General features: G+C 35.2%; 1 long non-coding RNA gene across 2 annotated transcripts; it reads left to right on the top strand.

Annotated features, from left to right (window-relative positions):
- Positions 1-2,558: 2,558 nt before the first annotated feature.
- On the top strand, positions 2,559-4,184 carry LOC145234933 (uncharacterized). 2 transcript variants are annotated; one of them, XR_013861483.1, is made up of 5 exons: positions 2,559-2,663; positions 3,118-3,312; positions 3,384-3,484; positions 3,707-3,814; positions 3,991-4,184. It is a non-coding gene; the product is annotated as an uncharacterized LOC145234933 (long non-coding RNA). The 2 variants fall into 2 exon arrangements; XR_013861480.1 differs by lacking the exon at positions 2,559-2,663 and having other exon boundaries at positions 3,031-3,312.
- The last annotated feature ends 1,900 nt before the right edge of the window (positions 4,185-6,084 follow it).

Below are 6,084 nucleotides of genomic sequence, written 5' to 3'. Positions count from 1 at the left end.
GCTCTGTTGTTCTATGTTTGCTGACTTTTTGAAAAGCCTGAAAAGCAGTTGGATAGAAAAGTCTACGTTATAAAACGTCTATGTTTCCCATTAGTTTTTCCGTAGAGACAACTTGCATCTTGTTTTAAATTAGGTACCAATTCGCTTCGAACTGAACAGTAGATCCACAGATTACATTTAAAAGCATAATCGGTGTCAAATAGATTGCTTGAAAGTGGTTCGAAACACCTATTTTTTTCCGAATCGGAGTTGTTTGTTTCTATTATTTAATGTACGCTAAGTACCAAATTCGTTTAATTTAGAATCGAACCTAAACTGAGAAACTTAGCGCTTTAACAAACTTCGTGGGGTACCTACATGAATAGATTTTTGTTGCTTTAGGGCAGGGGTGGCCAAACTTTTTTACCAGAGGGCCAATTTGCAACTGTCTTGCCACTGGAGGACCGGATTAAATGAGATTTACGTAAAATTTGTCGTAACTGGTTGCCATCTTTATTAAAATATATATTATTGTAGTAGAATAACAATAAATAACACCAATAAATCCAATGTGCGTATTGTCTCTTACATGCTTAGTAAAATACTGAAAGTCAAAGCTGGAACAATTAACTTCCTGATTTCTTACAAAGTAGGCTAGTAGGCCATAGGGATGTGAAAAAGAGCACATACAGGCTATGTTAGCTACTTACGTCATGATTGGCAGACTGTTCTAAAAATAACGCTGCAAGGGCATTTATTCTAAAAATAACAACGCTTGCCACAAGCTACTGCTAGTAGCAGCTAGCGCTGTTGCACTGCTTGTTCACAGTGGTAAATATGGTGCTTATGAAAAAACCAGGCAAGGTGTTTGGCGGGCCGGATGAAACGGGACTGGGGGCCGTAGTTTGGCCACCACTACTTTAGGGCTTCGAAAAACACACCAATCGTAATTGCATGACACAGAGGACATGAAAATTAAATTAGGACAGCAACACAAATTCAATATTTTATTGTTCTTGTCCTTAACACTCACAACTCTCTTCTCCTATGGACTGCATACGTAGGCTACATCGAATGACATGGACAGAATGTGTGTATTCGGTGTTTGTTTTATCTATTCAGTAAGATGGATCATGCACAAAATGCGAATACAGATTTTTTAAACCTAAAAATGCACCAGCTTATATTGTTTAAATAAATACAATCTGGTACAAAGGTCCTAATCACCTTTAACATGTAGTAGAAACGCCTCCATACCTGCCATTTCCCTAGACACGTCCTGTTCCCGAGAATACATCTCATTGCTTATGAGCTGGAGCCTATGGATTGTCTGTTGCTGCACACAGGTGTGCTTAATCGAACAAAGTAATTGGTGCTATGATTGCTTTCACCAGACTTAAAATATACCTAATTTGGTTATCGATGTTACAAACCTTGCGAACAGTTATACAGTAAAGGGTAAGTTTGAATGTTTTATTCGATTAAGTTTTATGCAGAATAATGTAGGTTTGCCTGTTTTAGATTGTGAAATGTCAGTGAAAGCTGTCAAGCACAGTGTGGTAATTTTGTCTGATGAACTTGTGGACGCAAACACGGCACAGGAGAAATGTTCGTTGCTTGGTGGACATCTTGTCATCAGCGACGATTCACAGATTAATAAAACTCTAACTCAACTTATAACTCAGAAATATACAGCAGGTTTGTAATGCGTTCTTTGTTATTTTCCCTCAAAAAATAATTTAACGACATAAAGTGAATTTGTGTTTTAAAGGATTACAATTAAAATTTGAACGTTTAAAAGGTTTGAAACGGATATGGATTTTCCACAATACTGCCAATCCAAACTATTACAAATACTCGTTTGATCCAATCGAGTTCGGAACTTGGAAATCGACAAAAGACCTGAGCCAACTTTTTTGACAGGTGTTAATTGCTCAGTGACTCTGATTTATTTTTTATTACCTTTTGTATGTTTTCATCCGACCAAAAATAGTAGTAAAGTGTATCAGTGGTCAGGAGGCAATATGCTACTTAAATTCTTCATTTTGTATTAGCACTTCAATTTCAGCTTGTGTAATTTCCATTGTAGCTTAACAACAAAACCCCGATACAGAATGTTTTGTTGTCATCTACAGAATGGAAAATGGAGAGTAACGTTTGGTGGGAGCTGCTCAACCGAAACGAACGGTATATTTTGTGATTGTTACACAATTGTTATGACTTTCTCACCCAATTGAATCCCCCTTAACTTAAAGTAACTTAAAATCCCCCTTAACTAAAGTTGTAGTGGTTGACATGCGAAAGCATTAGATTTAACATTATGAACTTTTATTATTGCCCAAAGCTATATGCCATTTAAACGCATAGCGTATTTTTGTGTGTCCTAAATTTCGTGTTTGTGCGTTGGTTTTTAGGCCGTCGCATTTTCCCTTTGTTACGGAGTCAGGAAACTTATGTTTCCAGCCGTGTGCCTGCAAATGTGATTTAGTGTTCCCTGCTGAATTTCGTACCACGTGTTTTGTGCTATATAAGGTTTTGCGTTTCGTTCAATAAAACACTATAGACAAAAATGTGGGGGGCGGCCGTTAGTTTGTTGACAAAGTAACTAAAGTAACCTAAAAAGTGACTCGAAGTGTTACTAGGGTATACAAATCCCGTAATTGCACTGAGACGTATGGTAGCAGGTCAGTTGCACTAAAACATTTAACATTTAAGTATTATAAGTTAACTCTCGCCACTATGGCCACCATTTCGAGCTGTTATAAAACCTTAAATAAAATAACTCACAACTTGAACACGTTTAGCTTTTTATTCAGAGTTTCCAAATTTTGCTTATCGTTGCTTTTGACTTTATTATTCTTTTTATTTGTTTGAAATAGTTTTACAACCAATTTAAGAAATTTTATCGTTCCATTTCTATGCCAGGTAAAAAAGTGTGCTATAGAAAAATAACATTCATGTGACTTAATAAAGAAATGTATCCAGCTTTTTCAAATTCATTTTTTCTGCGAAAAATCTTTCATTAACCTTTGGAGGTTATTAACCTTTGGAGGTTAATACTTTTAAATATTAGCTGTGACCTGTGACTTAGGATTTTTTCAGAATTATAAGATCCTCAATAAAATTAATAACGAACAGATATCCATGTTTTCATCGAAGCTCGGTATAGCACATAGTTACATGAATGGATTTGGAGCGACGGATCTCCGGCCAACTTTTCCGTTTCAAACTTTACATCTTGTCGCCAGAGAGCATTGCATTATGGGATCGGATGGAAGCAGTCAAGCATGAAGTGCAGTAACCAACCGGCTTACTACGTTTGTCAAGCAAAACGTTGGTTACTTTTTATAACCTAAAATAAAAAAAAAGGTTTGTAACAAGTTTTATTATTATTTTATGCGCAGTTGTCTCAACACTGGCAGTAACTTCGTGCAACTCTCTCATGGTTGTTGTCAATTGGACGGGACTTGATTATATCGTCAACACATACAATCTTACTACAACGGTAATTGAACGATTTATGGTGAACTTTTATTCCCATTGCATTAATGCTCTTGCCCAAAAATGTTTTGAACTTGTTTATTTATTGTATTCATTATGCCCCCATGAAATCAATGTATGTAGTTCATAATTTCTTCAAGTGATCCATTGTGTTTGGTTTCAAAAATGAAACGCATTCATCCATTGATATCCGCTCAAATATTACAACTTTGTGTTTTCTTTAAAGATGTTGATTGAAATTGTTGAATTAAATCTGTGGATCATCACTTCGTACGAAACACATTCAGCAGCAGCTATAAGCAATCTCAATTATTTAACCATATATAATAGAAAGGTATAAGTTTAAAATTATCAACAGTATTTTCTAAGTGCAAGTATTTTAAATAATTGGATTTTAAACTAACATCCGATAAATGGTGAAAAACCACCAACCTCTTATCCTCAAACAATTCATTTAGTAGGAGACTGTCTGCTGTAGTTCTGTCACAAAATATACTTCCACGCATTCAGGCTTGAACAGCACTAGCAACCATACTTCCAACTTTACCTACATCCGAAGTGATTGCAGCAACACTTGGCTGATAGCTGGAATAATAATTGGGATTAATGTTCTCATAACATTCGCAACTTTGGTGGTTTGTAAAAACGAGGGCAAGTATTATTTTGGTTTGGTTTAAGTTTACGCAATTCTGAAAATAAAAAAGTATTTTTTTTTGTATTTGTTTTATCAAAAAAAAAGTTTGTTTATTTTATTTTGTTAACATTTCTAAGTAACTAGCCTATTCCCATTTTGTCAGTGTTGCATAAATTTCGTTTGTTTTTGCAGAAAAAAAGTGAATGTAGAAGACAAAGCGGACGCCCACACTAAACCAGAAGTGGAACAAGGTCCAGACGTTGCAGTGTGTAAGGTTCTTGTTTAGCCTGTGTAATGCCCTATGAATAAAACGGATAACCTTCCTATGTTTTTATTACACAGACGATGCAGTTTTAGAAAATGCATATGAAAATACTAAGCAATCATCCAGAAAATGATTGGACAGAGCGGCATTGTTTTAAAAACGTTAAAGAACGTAATTTTTGTGTCAGCATCATAAACGTCTTGATTGCCAATTAGCCTACATTATCTCGATGTTATCCGATTTTGCTCACTTTTTATGCGGGCGAGTTGTAGCCATGTAACGTTTGCTTAAGAGTTCGAAACGTACGTGAAACACCGAACACATGATCTGAAGACAGAGTTCACACGTCTTTCTACAAACACTGGTTTTTAATACAATCCGGTTTTAACAGTTATGTTTTTAGTCTTTAGGGTTAAACATTTTGTTTTATATTAGGGTTAAACATTTTGCTACTTTCGTGTCAACTACATTTCAAAAACTATTTTGCATCTTCGGTTTCAAACAATCTTTTACCAACTTTTTACAGTTTAATTTGTATTTAAAAATGTTCCTAAATAGTCGTCACCAAACTGTTTTCCAGCCTAAATCATGTGTCAATTAAATAACTTTGTGTTTCTTTGCTTTTCTGGCTCTAAACTGTGTTCTTGATATCTTGGTAAGCATTACTGATCATCCAATTTTACTGTCTGTTTTATTGTTTCCTTTTTCATACAAATTTGGAAATCTTCTGCATAGCCCCGTATCAACGCATTTATGTTGTATTTTAAAGGTCATGATAATAACTAAAACAGTTTTAACAAAATTATTTAATTTTTTACGTCGTCCTATTATAATGTGCCACGATCGAATGGGCGAGATTTAATTTCGAGATTCACGTAATTTATTTATAGTTTCATATTGTTTGTCGTGTTGTAGGTACTTGTCCAGAGTAATAATATTCATCTTGAAACATACACCCCTTATAAACACCACTCAACAACCGTTGGAAGTGTAAACTATAAGAGCTACTACATAATTAGGTTACATAAGCAAATGGCATAAAATTACATCGGGCCACGTAAACTGATTACTTATTTTCCAAAAAACAACTGAACATGAAAACAGTAACAACCCCACCAACACCATAAACAACTGGTATGGAATTCGTATAGCAGCTTAGGAATTTGGCAAATGGATCTGTTTAACGGCGACGTGAAAAGCCAAACGACCCCTAGTGTCTGAATATGTATTTCACCAAAAGCTGTCATCTCTAATTATAAACAGCATTAACACTGCAATAATGATTCACCACCTGAGCCAAAAGAATTAAAACATTAGGCAACTTCAATCCGTGTATCCACATACATCACGGCTCTCATGAGAGCCATGAGGTGCACCATGTTTTATTTTAAGTACGTTAGAAAAAATGAAACAACGAAAATGAGAAGCACAAGAAACCAGAAGCGGAAACGGGTCCAGATAATGTAGTTTGTAAGTTTTTTTTTGTTTTGTGCGATGTTCTTCTGAAAGCAAATATTCAGCAGTATCACGTTTTTATTACACAGTGAAACTATCTTGGACAACGCATACGAAAATGTTAACCTTCATCGATGAAGTGACTCCACAGTCGTAAAGTGTATGGATGAGTTTGAATGCTTGTGTTAAATTTGCAACAAAATAGACAATTACTGCTGTGTGTTTTCTATCTTGCGTATTGTAGACACAT

Source organism: Phallusia mammillata, chromosome 1, assembly GCF_965637545.1.
Source record: "Phallusia mammillata chromosome 1, kaPhaMamm4.hap1.1, whole genome shotgun sequence".
In the NCBI taxonomy this organism is placed as follows: domain Eukaryota; kingdom Metazoa; phylum Chordata; class Ascidiacea; order Phlebobranchia; family Ascidiidae; genus Phallusia; species Phallusia mammillata.
The sequence above is the reverse complement of the archived record's forward strand: the minus strand, read 5'-3'. Positions and strand labels throughout refer to the sequence as shown.